The sequence below is a fragment of the Ascaphus truei genome, chromosome 1, assembly GCF_040206685.1.
Source record: "Ascaphus truei isolate aAscTru1 chromosome 1, aAscTru1.hap1, whole genome shotgun sequence".
NCBI lineage: Eukaryota > Metazoa > Chordata > Amphibia > Anura > Ascaphidae > Ascaphus > Ascaphus truei.
Window position 1 is genome coordinate 425,316,051 of NC_134483.1, and position 18,111 is coordinate 425,334,161.

Below are 18,111 nucleotides of genomic sequence, written 5' to 3' on the forward strand. Positions count from 1 at the left end.
CAGAAAGGCCTGAATACCAGTGAGAGCAACATTTGTAAACATGGCGAGTAGTCAGCGGCATGATTCTTGCCTGCGTGAAAATGAGGAAATGGCGTGGCATGTAAATGAATCATGTTTGTTTGTTTTTTGCATTGAACGAGAATCTCGCGAGAACTTCAATTAGTTGAGTGGCTTAAAAGGTGTATTTTGGTTCATCTTTCTCTGTGTTGTTTGGAGTGGTTGAGAGGCAGACAGAGCTAGTATTTGTGAGGATTTGAGTGTCACGGGAGGCCAAGACTTATACACAAATTAATATCGGAATTCTGGACTTAGCACACACGAGGAGTAAAATAAATTGTAATTTATTTATTTTCAGACAAACACACAAATCTTACACAATTGCACTTAATAAAACACTTACTGGGTACAGGGAAACAAACTCAAATGTCCTTGGAATGAAACAAAGTCTGTGGGCACCCCTGCACGCATGCAAGTAGGTGCGAAAATTGATCTGGTTAACAGTTCCTGGCCAGGGCACAAGTTGCCTGTAACGAAATTGTGGGTAATCAGCGCAGTATGCTCGACTGGTTACCCCTTTTTCGTATTGGGGATTGTCGTGGGAGAGGGAGGTTTTGACTGGTATTAAAGGGGTTACACCCCATTTGGCCACCACCTGCCCTCACCTGGGAGGCGAGGGGTTAACTGGACTGAGGTCCAGTACTGTGTTTATACCCCTTCTTCAACACCAAATTTGTACAACCCTGTGAATATGTATTTTCCCCATTCCATTGTCTGCACCAACACTTACACTGGGATCCAGTCGGGAGGGAAGGGGTTAATGTTAATTTGATGATTATAGCCCTTTGTTCCTCTTTCCCGCCTTTGCAGGCTCCATTTTGCAGTCTCTCCATAGGTCGCCATTACAGCCCAATGTAACCCTATGGAGATTCCGGCGATTTGGGCCTGATATCATAAAAGAGAACCAAAAAAATGCGTACAAGCTCCAGGTGGTCCGGCTGCAGTTGCACTAAGGCATTCTAATAAATGCAATGCATGGAGCTGACACCAGGTAGTGGGGAATAAAGAGTTAAGCAGTAATATATAAAAATGGATGATTAGGGGTAACAGGAGGGGAACACCACAGGGACAATGTAATGTGAAATATATTCACCTAGTCCCCATAGCCCCGGCGAGCCCGGTGTGGAGTAGCCTTACTCACGATAAAACACCATCCTGAGCCCCTTCCTTCAAGCTGCTTCCCTGACGCTGCCAGAAGCGTCTCCCATGTGACCTCCGGTGGTGTAGCAAGATCCTCTCAGACAACAGCAAACAGGGTATGGATCAGAAGAACATACGCTCCAAGAAAAAGGTAAGGCGCTCACCAGCAAAAGAGGGTAAAAATCATCTTTATTAGATTACATAAAAACAAAGAAACAAACAGTGCCAACTACTCTCCCACACGTTTCATGCCCACTGTGGCGCTTTCTCAAGGAGTAACAAAGTGGGGGAGGTCAAGGATATTTAAACCTCCCCTCGTCATGCAAAACAGCTGTGTGTAATGATTAACTGAGCCTTGCAAAACACAAAGAATAGATGAAAAGGAAGGAAAGGAAAAGAAAAGAAAAAGGGAAGAAAGAAAGACAGGGGACGTAAAACAAAAGAAGAAAAAAGTAGAAAAAACTTTAAGAAATAACAAAAATAATAAATATATAAATGAAGGTTGCAAAATAAAAAATGAATGAAATAAATAAATTGCATCATAATATTAGCGTCCTTAATGTATTCAAAGCAACCAACTGAGTGAATGAATAAATCTACTCAGTTGTTGCCAATGATAAGAAAATAATCATCAGAGGCAAGGCATAGTAATCATAATATATGTATATATGTGGTGAAAGAAAACATAGTAGCACTAATGAATGAATCATTATAATAAAGAATAGATGTCCTAAAGCAAACAACCATAACTCTTAGAGCAAGCAATATCAAAATCAACTCATGTATATAAGTAAGATTAAATATTGTGTGAATAACGTATACATGACAGAGTAAAGGAAAAAGGAAGAAAAAGGAAAAGAAAAGAGAGAATAACAAATGATAAAACTGACAAATATTATATAAATAACAAAAATAAAATAGATGTAACTGAATATGTATAGAAAACACTGTGGAGGGAGATAAAGCAATGGTTTACCGAAAAGGGTAAAAAAATATAATTAGGTGTCTGTATATTAATAAATGCAGACAATGAGAATGGGATTCAAATGTCCAACTTAAATAAAAGTGGACTTATGTTCAAAAAATAATAAACAATAAAAGTGATAATAAAAAATGTTTAGTGACTAGAGAATCATAGAAAAAACTGTAAATATCTATAGAAAACATTTCAGATCCCAATCAATGTTTAAACCGTTGGGTACCAACGTATCAAGTGTGAAAATCCAAAAAGCCTCACGTTTGTGAAGCAAATTACTTCTATCTCCCCCCCTAAAATGTGGTCTAATGGATTCCAGTGCAACACTTTTGAAGTTAGTCAAGCTTCCATTTTGACATGTACCAAATTTTTTTGATACTGGGTGTAATTGATCTTTTTAAATAATTAGTCTCATATGTTCGAGTATGCGTTGTTTCAAAGGTCTTGTGGTCCAACCAACATAACGCTTGTGGCATCCGCATATAAGCATATATATGACATGATCAGTATTACATGGTATACATGACATCATGTTAAACACCCTAGTACCATCTGATTTAGAGAAAGTCTTTGTTTTTAAAAAGTACTTACACATTTTACAGTAATGACAAGGATAGCAACCAGTGAAATTTGGAAAAAATCCCTTATTTTGTTTTAGGGTCGATTTGGGCACACTAGGTGATTCAAGATTACCCATTGTTTCAGATCTTTGAAACACAATCTTTGGATCATTGGATGCCATGTCTTTAAGAAATGGGTCAGTAGCCAAGATGTACCAATTTTTCTTTATTATCCTTTTAATGTCATTAGCCTGGTTGCTATATCTTGTAATAAAAAGAGGTGGCCGTTGACTATTATCATTGCTCCCATGCAAAATTTTGTTGCATTTACTCTTGGACATACAGTAGCACCGCAAGATTGAATTAGATTAACCCTTGGTTCTTGTTTAGCACTTTGATAAGCCTCTTGGCGAATAATGGGATCATATCCTCTAGCTTCAAATCTCTTGAACAACTCAATTGATCTAGTTTCATAATCCTCAATGCTTGAGCAATTTCTACGAATACGTAGAAATTGACCCAGAGGTATACCTTTAAATACATTCTTATCATGACAGCTGGTGGCATGTAATAATGTATTACCAGCATTGGGTTTCCTGTATATATCTGAATGAACTTTCATATCCAAATCAACATATAGACAGAGATCAAGGTAATAAATGTGATGGTGATGGTGTTGAGAAGTGAAAGAAAGATTAAATGGATTAGTGTTGAGGTGATGAATGAAAGCATGCAATTGAGTGATAGTGCCCTGCCAAACCAATATGAGATCCTCTATATAGCGGGGATATGAAACTATGAGATGTCTGTTGGGGTTCCCATCTCCAAACACGTGGCTCTGCTCCCACCCACCCATAAAAAGGCTGGCATATGATGGGGCAAAGCATGTTCCCATTGCTGTGCCACGTGTTTGGAGATAGAAACTTCCCACAAACATAATATAGTTGTGTGTGAGTAAAAAATAAACGCTGTCAAGTAAAAAAGTGATATGTGCCGGTGAAAGATCAGAATGTGTCTCAAGAAAAAAGCGTGCTGCGGTGAGACCATGTGAATGAGAAATACTGGTGTACAGTGAGGCCACATCAAGTGTGACCCACAGGTAATGAGGTGCCCAAGTGAACTCTGAATAGATAGAAAGTACGTGAGATGTGTCAAGGAGATAAGAAGGAAGAGAAGAAACCAAAGGCTGCAAATAATTATCAACATAAATGGATACATTTTCACCAAGAGACCCAATGCTAGAGACAATGGGTCTTCCTGGGGGAGCAAAAAGAGATTTATGAATTTTGGGTAAGTGGTGGAAAATTGGGACAACAGGGTTTTTACAGTTGAGAAAATCAAATTCATTAGCTGACAGTACTTGTAATATCTTGCCTAAGTCCAGGAGTTCATATAATTCCTGGAGAAAGGCATGTGTGGGATCTGTTTTTAATAATGCATAAGAACGATGATCATTCAATTGCCGCAAAGCTTCGTTAACATAATAATCATAGTCAACCACAACAACTACAACTCCCTTATCTGCCTTTTTGACTACAATGGCAAAATTAGTTTGAATGCTTTTTAAGGCATTCCGTTGTTCAAAGGTGAGATTAGCCCTATGTTGTCTGTTATGATTGGCAGTAGTAATGCCTTGTGAAAGGAGTTTTAAATCCCTCTATACTAATGGCTGAAAGATATCAATGGCATGACCTCTTAGAAAGGTAGGACAAATCTTGGATTGTCTTTTAAGACCAGAGTCTCTTTTGCCCAAAAAGTTCTGCATAGAATCTTCATGTTTCTGTTCTTGTTCTAATAACAGTTCAGATAAATCTTGTAGATGACATTGGTCTCTGAACGATGACTGAGTATTTATATCAAAGACAGGAACTGTATTCATTTTGTGACTGTCCTGTAAATCTTGGCTAAGACTACCCCCAGAATCGATGTTATTTTCTTTTTGTCTGAAAAATCTTTTCAAGGATAATTTTCTTGTGAATTTATATAAATCCACTGTTGTGGAGAATAAATCAAAGTTCTTACTTGGTGCAAAGGTAAGTCCAAGGTCAAAGACTTGTATTTCAGATTGACTTAAAGTGTATTTTGAAATGTTTATAATATTTGTTTCCTCCAAGTCTAGTACCTCATTTTCTTTGAAGGAGCTGACCACCAATTTATGTCTGGATCATCTCCTTCTCCGCCTTCGTTTTTTGCCGGTTGCTTGTTGGATGTTATCTTGGGTTAAAGAGTTGGTTGACATCTATCATCCGATGAAGAGGCTGCTGACTCATTTTCTGAAAAATAAACACTCAAACCCGCAGGTTCATTATCAGACATGTCTGATTCAAGACTTTTCCTTATTTGATAGCTTGTTTTAGGGGATTTTCTCAAAATAGATTTCATAGGTTTTTGTGACTTTTGGTCATATTCCTGTTTTTTATTTGGTGTATTCTTTCCTTTAGCAGGAGATTTAGATGTTTTAGGTTTATGCCAGAAATAAACTTGTTTTTTTAGGTAGTCTGTTTTATCACGTTCATATTTGTTTTGTTTGACCAACATAATGCTATTTTCTAAATTGTTAATACGTTGAGCTAATTTATTATCCATCTCATTAAATTTCTCTTTATGTGTAAAAGCGAGTAATTTGGTCTGAAGCTCCTTTACTTGTTTTTCAGCTATAGATTTCTCTTTCAGTTTGCGTTGAATAATCAATTCAATAAGCTTAAAAGAACATTGTTCAAGGATTTTTGTCCATTGTACCTCAAAATACCTGTCTTCAAACCCAAACGTAGGTGCATTTTTTATCCGCAAACCATGTGGTATCCTTTTATCTTTAATATAATTTTCTAAGGAAATAACGTCCCACCAAAGTCTTAGATCTTGTGTGATGTATTTCTCTAGCCTGAAAAAGTGTGGTTTAAGATCTTCAGTTACTTCACATTATAAAGCATTATTTATGTGCACTTTATCAAACACAGAATCCGCTTTTTTAAATCTTGCAGTGTGATCCAAATAATTGATAGCAAAATGTGTAGTTCTCTCTTTATCTGAAATGGAATCTGATGACTGAAACTCCATATTGTGAAGATTATTGTTATAATGTCAGTAGTGAAAAAAGAAAAAAAAAGGAAATAAGAAAAATGGGAAAGAAAAATGGAAAAGAAAAAGAAACACTGAAAATATAAAGAGTAAAAAATGTAGTAAAAAAGTATAAAAAGCCTTAAAAAAAGGCAAATGCTGGTGAGCCCTTAAAGAATAGAATGTATAGCTAGATCCTCCAAGCAAACAACGGTAACATGATACAGAGAACAAAAAAACTTTGTTACTCATTGAGAAAGAGCCACAGTGGGCGTGAAACGCGTGGGAGTGTAGTTAGCACTGTTTATTTCTTTGTTTTTATGTAGTGTAATAAAGTTGATTTTTATCCTCTTTTGCTGGTGAGCGCCTTACCTTTTTCTTGGAGCGGATGTTCTTCTGATCCATACCCTGTTTGCTGATATCATAAAAGACATGCAGGTGGCGTCCGAGAGGAGGAGCGGCGGTTCCCCATTGAAAGTGAATGGAGTTATGCATTTCAATGGGGAATCCTGGAAGCCGACCTCCGGAGATAAGCTGGCAGCCAGCCACACCGGAAAAACCACAAGAGCGGAAACAATGTCTAAAAAGAGCTTTGATCAGGTCTCGGTCAAGTTCACGTCCAATTGGCATGGGAAATTTTGTTCTAGGGCACCCAGGAATAAAATTTGTTTTGCCCCTGGCCCTTAGGAACCCCCTCACTCGACCCCAACCGGGTCTGAAAATTAATGGCGACAAGAAAGGGTCGCGCCGGCCATGAGGGTCCTACCAATGACCGTAATGGCGGAGAAAGCCGCGTGGCTTTCAAACACTAAGTGGAAAACAGTGTAAACTGAAAACCCATAACTCCGGTTCCGTGGGGACCAGAGGGCTGGGATTTGGCAAGGATGTAGTCACTGCTCCGGCATGACTGCATGGCAATTTCCAGCCCTCTCCCCTCAACCAAACAGAGTACGATTAACTGTTAAAAAGTGTGTGTTTCCCATTGACTTCAATGGTAGCGTAGGTCCCATTGAAACCTATGGCAGCACTGGCCATATTGATTCTAATGGAGGAAAGCCGCGTGGCTTTGAAACGGCTAAGTCTGAAAGTGTGTAAAGCTAAAACCCATATCTCTGGTTCTGTGAGTACCAGAGGGCTGGGATTTTGGTAGCATGTAGTCACTGCTCCGGCATGACTGCATTGCAATTTCCAGCCCTCTCCGATCAACTAGACGGAGTATGGGTAAATGTGAAAAATTAGGTTTTCCCATTGACTTCAATGGCGGAGTTGCTCCATTGAAAGCCTATAGCGGCGGAGCCCATTGATTTCAATGGAAGAGTGAAATTCAGTGATTTCTTTTAGCATAGCGGAGAATCCTGCATTAAAGTTAATAGGGGATTTTAACTTGTTTTTTGTATCTCCGGTTCTGGGGGTCGTGGAAGGCTGATATTTGGCGACTATGGCAAGGGTCCTCCGGCATGAGGACCTGGCAAATATCAGCCTGCTCAGACCCACAGAACGGATTATTTTAATTTATGTTTTGTATTTCTAAGCCTGTGAAAGCCACTGGCCCAGAAGGAATGTTAATTGCCACATGGCGTCAGGGTGTCTGAGGGAAACCCATGTATGAAAGGCTCACCACCCTGGATTGAGTATGCTAGAACAAAGAAGAGCAGGACATGGGTACTTGGGTAAAGTGTTGACTTTCACACCTTCAGACAAAGGTTTTCCTGTGAAGAGACCCAAAAGGCAGACTGGACGATGCCAGTCTTGTGGGAGTGGGGCTAGGGAAATGAGCCCCTGATTAGAATAATGCCCACCCCTATGGGCAGGTATTACCATGCTTCTCACGTGAGGTGGCAAGGGGTCATGGGGTGGAGGTAATTAATAACCAATGCCTGGCACCCAATGTTAAGGCATAGGACTGAAACTCCATATAAATGAGTGTAAGCCCTATGCCCAGTGTCTTCGTTACTACATCTACTTGATACCTGATGCCTGAATGAATTGCCAATCCTGTACCTGATTGCTTCATTGCCCAAACCCTAAGTAAGTGTTATATTCTTATATGTTATTTGTACAATCTTGTGTGTTCACCTTCTTTAAGGAATAAACTATATTTATTATATCTAAGTCGTGTTCAATTCAACCCAGTTATTTTTGTATATTATAACCCCTCACAAGTTACCGTGACAGGGATGAAGAGATTAATTTTATGTGCACTGCACATGTGTTATTTTTCCCTCTGTCCCTTATTGTCCCCATTTTGCAGGAGTGTATGTGCATGCAATAGTGTGTAACCTAGTATACTGACGTTATTGGCTTTGGACACAAGATGCCGCTGCGAACGCTAAACCGCAAGTTAAGTGGGTAAGCGTGGCGCGGTCTCTTTGTTCCATTGCCAAGTATACTGTAGGTATCCATTACTAAGCCTGGAAGCCGTAACCGCAGAGTCAATTGAATCAAAGGGCTGTGGTTTCCAATCTCCAGTGGTACTCGGATACAATGTATCTCCATCCCAGTTAATGGCGCGTCTTGAAAGGCAATTCGCAATTGGCGTGGGAACTCGGTCAATTGACGTGAGAACCCCGTAACCCCAAGTAAATTGATGTGAGAATCCCATAGCCCAGCATTGCCGGTTCAAGAGGAAGCCATAACTTGGGAAGGAAAAGGGCTAGCAACATGAAATTTGGTATGCAGCCCCAGTGTAACACACTAAGCACCGTGCTGTGTTGAAGTGAAATGAAGGCGCTAGCTCTACTAGTGTTCACTACCAATATAAAGTGAATAAATCCAAAATCTAGTGATACAAAAATTATAAAATAGTGCACACGTGATAAATAACGTGAATAAATGTGTACATAAACCCCCTGCTCAAACCCAGCTGGTTAGGGACTGGTTCCGCTAGTCCCTCAATTCGTGCAGATTCGTGTGTGATCCAGGGGGAGCATGGAAGTAAAATAGAACAAAACAAAATCTAAGTGTAGACTGTTTGATAATGAATAGATTAATACAATAGTGTATCTTGGCTCGTATGTGTAGCCTACTCACAGGATGTAGACAAAAAACGGGCAGTGTGACACAATGGTCTTAGCGGAATGGACCTGTAGATTCTTGATGTGGTGTAGACCCCCAATCTCAGTAGGACAGCATATGATATGTGGGAGAAAAAGTATCCATAGTGCAGACCAATAATATAAAAAACTTAACTTTATATGGTTTAAAAATGAACACTTACAATAAAAACAATGAAATCAAGCATGAATCACATAAATGTGATGGAAGAGGGTAGACTGTGGATTTTGGGCTCACCCACCACCTCCGGTGTGCATGCGATGTGTGGGATGCTGCTACGCTGGACGTTCCCTCCTCTCAGCCCCCTCCGGGGTGCTCGGGCGTCGGACGCGATGGACGCTGGTTTGGTGTATATCTTTAGCTCCCTCAGATGCACGTCGTCAAGTCCCATCCGGTGGACTCCGATCCGTCACTTCCGGTTTGGTCGCGATACGTCACTTCCGGTGGAGGGCTCCCAATCTTCGTCCCTGCTTCCCTCTTCCAGTAGGCGGGTACCACTCTATGCGTTTTGCCAATCGGTGCGTGGCTTCGTGTATTTTTGCTGCAGTTTTTAAAGGGCAGACAGGATGAGGCTTTATTCTACCGTCATTGAAATGCACATGGGTACCAAATGTTTTGCCACCTATGAGCTGGGACACTTTCCTATGCAAGCTTCTTAGACCCCATGCTGTGGCAATGCCAGTGAGTCTAGGGAAGTGTTGCATATGAAAGCCCCAGAGTCAGGATGTGTGAATTAGCAAGGATGGTTGCTAAATAGGAGATCCTGTTAGCCATCTGGGCTAGCTCACACTCTGAGTTTCCCTCCCAGCCTGGAAGATGCCAGGTAGAAGGGGGAGTACATATATGCAAAGAAGGCCAGGTAGAAATGTCGCACAGGCGCTGTGTTAGCAGGAAATCCCTAGAGTACCCACTGTGGGCAAGTCCCTAGAGTCCAAACTGTGGGCAAGTTGGGGATTGGGGAATGAGAAAATTCGCACGAGGGGGATTGGGTGGGTATGTTGGAGATAGGCTCTCAAACCCTATATAAATGCTGCCCAAGCTATCCCCATGGTCTTTCGTTTTTTTCATTCTACAATGTGAGCAGACTTCCATCATGCTTATAACAGCAGATAAGAGCAGCAACGAGTGTGGGACGCAAAGAGTCTTATCACATTGGAACAAAGGACATAACACTGCGCCAGGACTCTGTTATTGCTGGGGGTATCTATCAGACCCCAACGGACCAGAAAGAACTTTGCACCATTTACAGAAGGATTGGGCTGGCAATTTGCACCTTTGCAAAAGGACTGCACTTTAACAGACAATATTCAGGTGCTTTGCACTTTTCTGGACATTTTATCCCATTTCTCTGTTCAGTAAGTGTTTTTGTTAAGTATATTCTGAGGTTGTCGTGTGTCTGTCTTGTCGTGTGTCTGTCTAGTAAGGAAATAAATGACAATTTATTTTGCTCAACTTGTGTGCTCCATTTAGTTCCCAAAAATATAAAATTGTATTATAGGTCAGTCCCCATGACAGGCGATAGTAATTACTGTTGGCAGCGGCGGGATACTGATTGAGCCTATATAGCAGTTTCCTGCGAGGCTCTGTAATATAGTGAGGACCTCATAGATTGCGAGCTCCTCAGACAAGTGGCAACTTACACACACTTCCAAAGAAGCACGAGGCAATTCACTGGTCTCCTGACCCATACCCCGGGGGCACCATGAGTCTACGCTCAGGAAGGTTCCGTTCGTGGAAACGAGAGCAAGTCATGGAAAAATTTATGTGATATGGCTTAAGGACAGACGGTCGTTCCAAGAGTCAGCTGGAGGAGGATTAGGAGAATATGAGGGCAGAGCGGCCCTATTTGCTGCTGTGGCAGCGGACGGTACTCAGCCTGGAGTGCAGGAGGTCCCTCCAACTCTGGGGCTGCAAGGACAGGGGGAGGATGTTGCTGACCACCTGGTCATGGGTGGCTTGGTGCCAGGGGTTGCAGATGGGTTCGCAGCTGCGGCTGCTGGACTACTGGCCACTGGACTCGGCGCACTGTTCGCCACCTGGGGAGAGGGAATCAGCTATGGGCAGCAGTTAAGGCTCCTCACTTTAGCAGTTGGAAAAGGTTCCCAATCCCACCTTGATAACGGGGAACAAGAGCTTTCCCTGCCGGATCACCACAGTTTTAGCAAGTTCATTGATGGCACGGATGAACTGGACTCATTTCTGAACGATTTTGAGAATCAGTGTCGCCGGTTCCGAATACCAAAGAGGGACTGGGTGGTCAAACTATGACGACTATTATCCGACAAAGCCAAAAAAACATTGCAGGAGCTTCCCGGTGTGGATGCTGATGATTATGGGCATGTAAAGCGTAAGCTGATGGTCCAGTATGACCTGACACCTGAGGGGTATAGGAGCAAGTTCCAGATGGGGGATGTGAACCCCGGGGAATCATGTGCAGACTATGCCAACAGAATGGTCAGACATGGGACCCAGTGGGTCACGTCGTATGAGGCTACCAAGTACCATACTTTGCTGGACTTAATATTTCAAGAGCAGCTGAATCAATGCTTTCCCCCCAACATACGGTTTTGGATCTTTGACAATAAGCCTAAGACCTGAGATGAAGCTGCCCGGATTGCCGAAGAGTAAGTGGCCAGCAGGATTGCGCTGGAAGAGCCAGCAGTTCCCAGAGCAGGGGCCCGAGCAGCCCGGGAGCTAAAACTACACCTCAGTGGACAGTTATACCTGCAGCCGAAGCAAAGTGCCAAAAGCTGCAGAGGTCAAACATGAGAGGAGGTATTTAACTTGCAACAAGGTCGGGCACCTTAGACCCGATTGCCCAGACCGGGACCATTCCGCAGGACCCCATCAGGGGCACCGCTCCCAAGCAGCAAAACCAGTTGCCCGTGTGTGACTGGCACCGTCCGAGAGGACAAGCGCAGCAGTGATGCCAGCCAACAGAGGGATGACCACGGAGGCACCAACCCTTGCCACCTCAGGACCAGCAGTGGAGGATGGAGGGCATCAGGTTGCGCCAGTTGGGCTGCAACCCAATGATGCCCAGCAGAAGCATCTGCGGAGGGTGACCATCAGAGACCAGCAAGCAGACAGGTTGCTGGACTCCGTTTCCACCGTGACTCTGGTTCGCCCTGATATTGTGCGGTCAGAGGATTTGCTCCCAGGCACCGGGATGCAAGTGACCATGCAAGACGGAGGACCGTGGTCTCTCCATGTTGCCCAGGTCTTTTTGGACTGGGGGGCGGGTCGTGGCATGAGGGAGGTGGGGGTATTGCCCAAGTTGGATGCTGTGGTGCTCATTGGCAACGATCTGGGACATGTTACTTGTGTTTTTATAACGGAGCTGATGCCTGCTGCACCGGTTGCAGCGATTACCAGGAGCCAGTCCACAAAGAACACAGCAGCAGCCCCTGTCCCCCTACATTTGGGACCTACAGTTCCAGAAGTTTCTGAAGAGACCAGGAAATATGGATGGATGAGGCGGTGCAACTGCCTTGAGAAAGAATTTGCAGACCGGGACTTCTCTGATTGCATTGATGACTTTCTAGTGTTTTAGGATGTCTATATGGTCCCTGTACAAGCTAGAACTTTGAGAATATTTCCGATTGCAATTTAGTCACTAAACTTATTTTTTAATAATATTTGTATAATATTGTTCAAATTAAAATTTCTTTTAGAGGTTTAAGGATTTGTTGTAGCAATGAAGTCTTTGTTTATAATTTTTATGTGGGCTATTAGTTTATGACCATAGGGACGCTTTATGTGAACTATCTTTGTGAAGACATTGGGCCTTATGCAGTAAGCGCCGATAAGGCTTTTTTCAGCGTTTTTTGCCCTGCCGATTCAGTAAGCGCCGATAAGTGGGAATTATCGGCAACTTTTCTTCCCGATAAAAAATTATCGGCAGCCGGCTGCCGATAAGCCACTTATCGGCACTTTTTGAACTCGGTGGAATTCAGGTAGCCCCGATCCGCTTTTCTGTGCTGATCGGCACTCCAGAATGGAGAGTTTATCGGGAATCCAGCCCGCCAACTAAAATTGGCAACTTGGTGGAGGAGAAGCATCGGCAAGGGCAACACTTAGAAAAAATCAGCCCTTATTCCTGTCTGTGATTGATGCCGGGGGTCTCCGGAGCTGATACCCGCACCGGAGGCCCCCGGCATGCATCCGAGGCAGGAAAAATGCACGTACAGCCCACTTCATTACCTTAGCGGCTAACCGCTAAGGCAATGAAGGGGTTAACCCACCGTGCCAGGTTTATTGTGGGTAGCGGGTGTGGGTGAAGGGGGTATTTGTCCCTTGTTGTTTGTTTAGGGCTTGCGGGGGTGTTGCGGGTGCACTTAACCCCTTCACGACCGTAGCAGTTAATACCGCTACGGTCATGAAGGGGTTAAGCCCTCCCGCTACCCACCCGCAAGCCCTAAACAGCCACCGTTGGGGCTAATACCCCCTTCACCCACCCCCACTACCCACAATAAAAAATAATCACACACAGCAGCCCCACACTAAATAAATAAATAAATCTAAATATATAAATAAATAAATATCTCTATTTAAATAAATAAATAAATAAATATATATATATAACCCCAACAACCCCTAACATACACATATATGCACATCAATGATACTATAGGCCAGCGGGGGCCCTCGGGTGTTACCGCCAGGCCTGCAGTACCAATTATGTGCTCCCCCCAAATTAATGTCTAAACACATACATACTTATAAAGAAATAACCCCCCCCCCCCCTTAACACATACAGTATAGTAATGGCCACAATTACTATTATGCACAAAGGGATAATAGTGAATGTGCCCATTTTAAATACATAAACAGCAATAAATACATTAAATACATATAGCACTCACCCATTTCCGGTTGCCACCATGAAGGCCAGCCTCCTCTTCATCCTGCCCATGCCCCCTCCACTGCTGCAAAACAGACACAAAAATGAAAACATCCAATGTAATGTCCCCTAACCCCTTAATCACCATGGCGGTTATTAACCGCTACAGTCATTAAGGGGTTAACCCACCCTCACCCACCACTCGGGATGCCTACATACCCTCCCCCACTAACCCCCCACCCCGTGAGGCCTAACCACCCTCACCCACTACCCACAAGGGAGGCCTACCCACATACCGTTGGGGAACCCCCCCCCACCCCCAGTACCCACAATAAAAACAATACAGTGATACACAATAAACATCATTATATTTATTAAATACATTACCCACCCCCTGTGCCCCCCCATAAATACAAGATTTATCCTTTTACAAACAGGGTTCATAACACAGCCCCACGCGAGTCCCCGGTGGGCTGGCGGGGCACCTGACAGACATACAGGGTACTAGCAGCTCATTTCAAACAGGTTCTGGAGGCCTGTTGGTGGGTCCCGCCAAGCGCCATGGCCCCCAGGTGGTCTCCTTGGGTGACCGTTGGCCACAATTGGGTCCCCACAGTAGGTCCAAGGATGTCTGGGAGCCCCGGGTCAGACCCACAGGTGTCTGCGGGGCCTCAGGTGGTTCCCACGGGGGTCTGGGGAACTCACGAATGCTCACTATGGGTCCGCGGTGCCCCCACGGATGTGGGACCACCACTTCATCCCCGCACCTATGGGTTGGTGGTGCCCCCACAATTGTGGGACCACCGCTTCATCCCCGCAGACTACGGGTCCGCAGTGCCCTCACAGATGTGAGGCCACCGCTTCATCCCCGCAGGTGTCACCCGTGGAACCACCAGCCTGATACCCGTGAGATACCCGAGGAGACCACAGGTGGTCTCCAGAGGTCTCACGCAGAACCACGGAACAAACCCTGAATGTAAAAAAAATAAACCTGACCTATACCTTCAATACATACACTCCCCCCCCAACACATACAGTACAATAATGTGCAAAATAACTATTTTCCAGATAGGGATAATAGATTATTTGCCCATTATTAAACACATTAACTAGCATATTCCAATAAAGTACTACTGACCTCATCAATAAGAAGCCACCGTCTCCAGCAACATCCTGGTCTTTTGTTGCCCACAAAATACATAGCCAAAACAAAGCCAATACATTGCAATTACATTCAGATATCAATTAACCCCTTAAACACCTTATCGGATAATAACCGCAAAGGTAATTAAGGGGTTAAGCCACACTGGCCCGATACCCACCCTTCACCCATGAATTTGTACAGTGGCTTCATCATGCAAATATATATATATATATATATATATATATATATATATATATATATATATATATACATACATACATACATACATACATACATACATACATACATACATACATACATATATATATATATATATATATATATATATATATATATATATATATATATATATATATACATATATATTTATATATATATACTGCACCGATACACTTTATTCGAGCAAATACCCAGTATGTACCTGGCAGATACCTGGAATGCGCCGCTCCTCACCTCTGACAAGCCCCGTTGCGTTTGCTTTCCCAGCCTGGGTTCATGCCTGGCTGACGTGCGGCTGATCTGTTAAATGATAATGATTAGGATTTAATAGGCTGCAATGCTTCGCGTGTCTACCAGATGGCATAAATTCATGAATTGTAATGCAGTATATATATATATATACTGTGCAGTATTGCAGCCAGCGGGAATAAAAAGCTTCAATCCCTGCCTGGAAAATACCTGAATGCACTCGGGCAGAAAACAGTCACAAACCTCAATACACCCGGGTATACCCGAATTCGTGGGACTAGCCGAGCTCGAATAAATTGTGTCGCCAGTGTATATATATATATATATATATACACACACACACACATGATGAACCAATATACAAATAAATGTAGAAGGGTTATCAAAAACATGCTGTACTCCAAGAAATACTTCTCCATACAGACACACTACAATAAAATTAATTTCCTTTGGGAGACTTCCGGTGACGCCCTCCAGCATGGCTGCTTGCTGAGAGAGCTCCAGGGACTTAAACTAACAATAGCAATAATTGACCACCTTACCCCAAACTCTCCTGGCTCACCCGACCATTAAAAGATAGGGGAACAGGGGAAGCATGCAGGCGAGAGCCAAAAAAATGACAAACCACGGAGTAACAAGATACTTTCCCCCTGCACACAAAAGCCCAGAGACGAGGATGCAATATGGCACTGGCCCACGCGGCCCAACCGCGGATGCAACCAGGCCCCGACAGCCCGAGGGAGATATTAACCCAGAGGATAGGCTCTCCCGCTCCTACATGGAGCAGTTGATGACTGAAATGCACGCCAAGCTGCATGCCTCGCTGCAGAACGATCTAAAGGCGGTGGTTTCAGAACTTAAAAAGGAAATCTCGGGCCTAGCAGACCGGACGGCGGAGTTTGAGATCAAGCAGGGAGAAGACCGCAAAGGCTGATGGAGGCGGAGGATGAAATCTTCCGACTGGGGGAAGAGGTGGCGAGCCTCAAGGAGGAGATGGAGGATCACGAAAATCGTGACAGGAGGCAGAACCTCCGCATCCGGAATGTACCGGAGACAATACTGCCGGACCTCCTGAGGCCCTACCTCACTAAATTTATCACTGAAGTCTGCGGGGAAACAAACCATAGCAACATGTAAATTGACCGGGCACATAGAGCCCTCGGGCCCAGATCAACTGACCCTAATCGAAGACGCGACATTATCTTCCGATTCCACAGTTACACTATGAAAGAGACTTAAATGCTTGCCGAGGAAAGGGGTCGGTAACTTTCCAAGATGAAACCATACAAGTCTTCAGTGATCTCTCAAAGACTACAATCAACAGAAGAAAAGAAATCCAACCTCTTACCATACTGCTGCGGGAGAACGGAATCAAATATCGTTGGGGATTCCCGTTTAAGTTGATAGTCTCTAAGAACGGAAAATTCCTGGCCCTGAGGAGACCGGAAGAGATGCATGACTTCGCTAGAGCACTGGACCTCATCCCCCCACCCTCGTGGACAATGACGGAGCGCACAGAGAGGGGAACCGAGGAGGAGGAAAGATCCATAAGCTCCTCACAAAGAATAGCGGCACAGTCTCAGAATAAAAGCAAGTGAGAAGCCCAAACAGAACACTGCCAGCCGGCAGCCACCACCCCCCGATTGACAGTCGCCCCGTTCCTACACCACCCCGCAACCCAAGACCCCCATCACAAGAGACCCCCGAGAACCTCCGGAGGGTTCCCCGCGGTGCTGGATCCAACCCCCAGAAAACGGTGAGATGAGCAGACCAGACAGCCCCTTGTACGACCAACCACTTACCTCCTGGGCGCCGAGCCCCGGCTGATGGCGAGAGGATGAGATGGCTCCCTGTTCTTTGCATCGACCGGCGCCCACTTTCCTGTTGCGGTCCGGGGTCCTAACAAGGCCACGATCAAAACAGGGACGCTCCGGCGAAGAAGGAGAAGACAGCCCTGCCACATCGAGCGGCCTGTATGGGGTGACATTGGACAGAAGGGGGGGAAGGCCCACGATCCACGTGATCACGTGATCTGAACTAAATGACCCCTGCTCGGAAGAGCCACCCTGGGGGGGAGGGCGCCCCACCCCACAAAGACAGTGAATCGGGAGCGACTGCATGACCCACACCCCCTAGGAAGGTTTATTAGAAATGACCCACACCCCCTAGGAAGGTTTATTAGAAATGTTATAAATGTTATAAATGTTTTAAGGTTATGGATCCTGAGTTCCAAATGGGCCGTTAGCTATGTACAATTGCTCTAATTTCTACACCCGAACATACCCCCCCCCTTTTTTTCTTTTTCCCTCATAAACACAAGCTGAAGATGCCAGTAATTGTTCCCCACACAGAGTGATCAACCGATACCCTCCCCCCCCTTCTACCCCCACCCCCACCCAACCACTCCCCCCTTGATCCCATCCAAACACCCATATGTCCTCCCCCACCCCCCCTCAAGCAGCTCACTCTTTCCCCTCCACAGAGGGGGTGACCCCCCCCAGGAGATGACCCCCACCCCCCTCCCACCCCTAATCAGTACCACGGGAAGCCAAGGTGCTCAAAAGGAAATTACACAAAAGATGCTTTCACCAAGGGGCCAATGTCAACCCTAACACCCCAAAGGCTGCGGGGGAGATAGACTTACTATGATGTAATCACTAACAATGGGAAATGTATACTGAAATATGCATACAGAGAAAACTCAGAATTGCATGTACTAACCCACCTTACCCCCCTTACCCCCCTTCCCCCCCTAACTATCCTTGCACTCCCCCTCTTTCCCCCCCCCCTT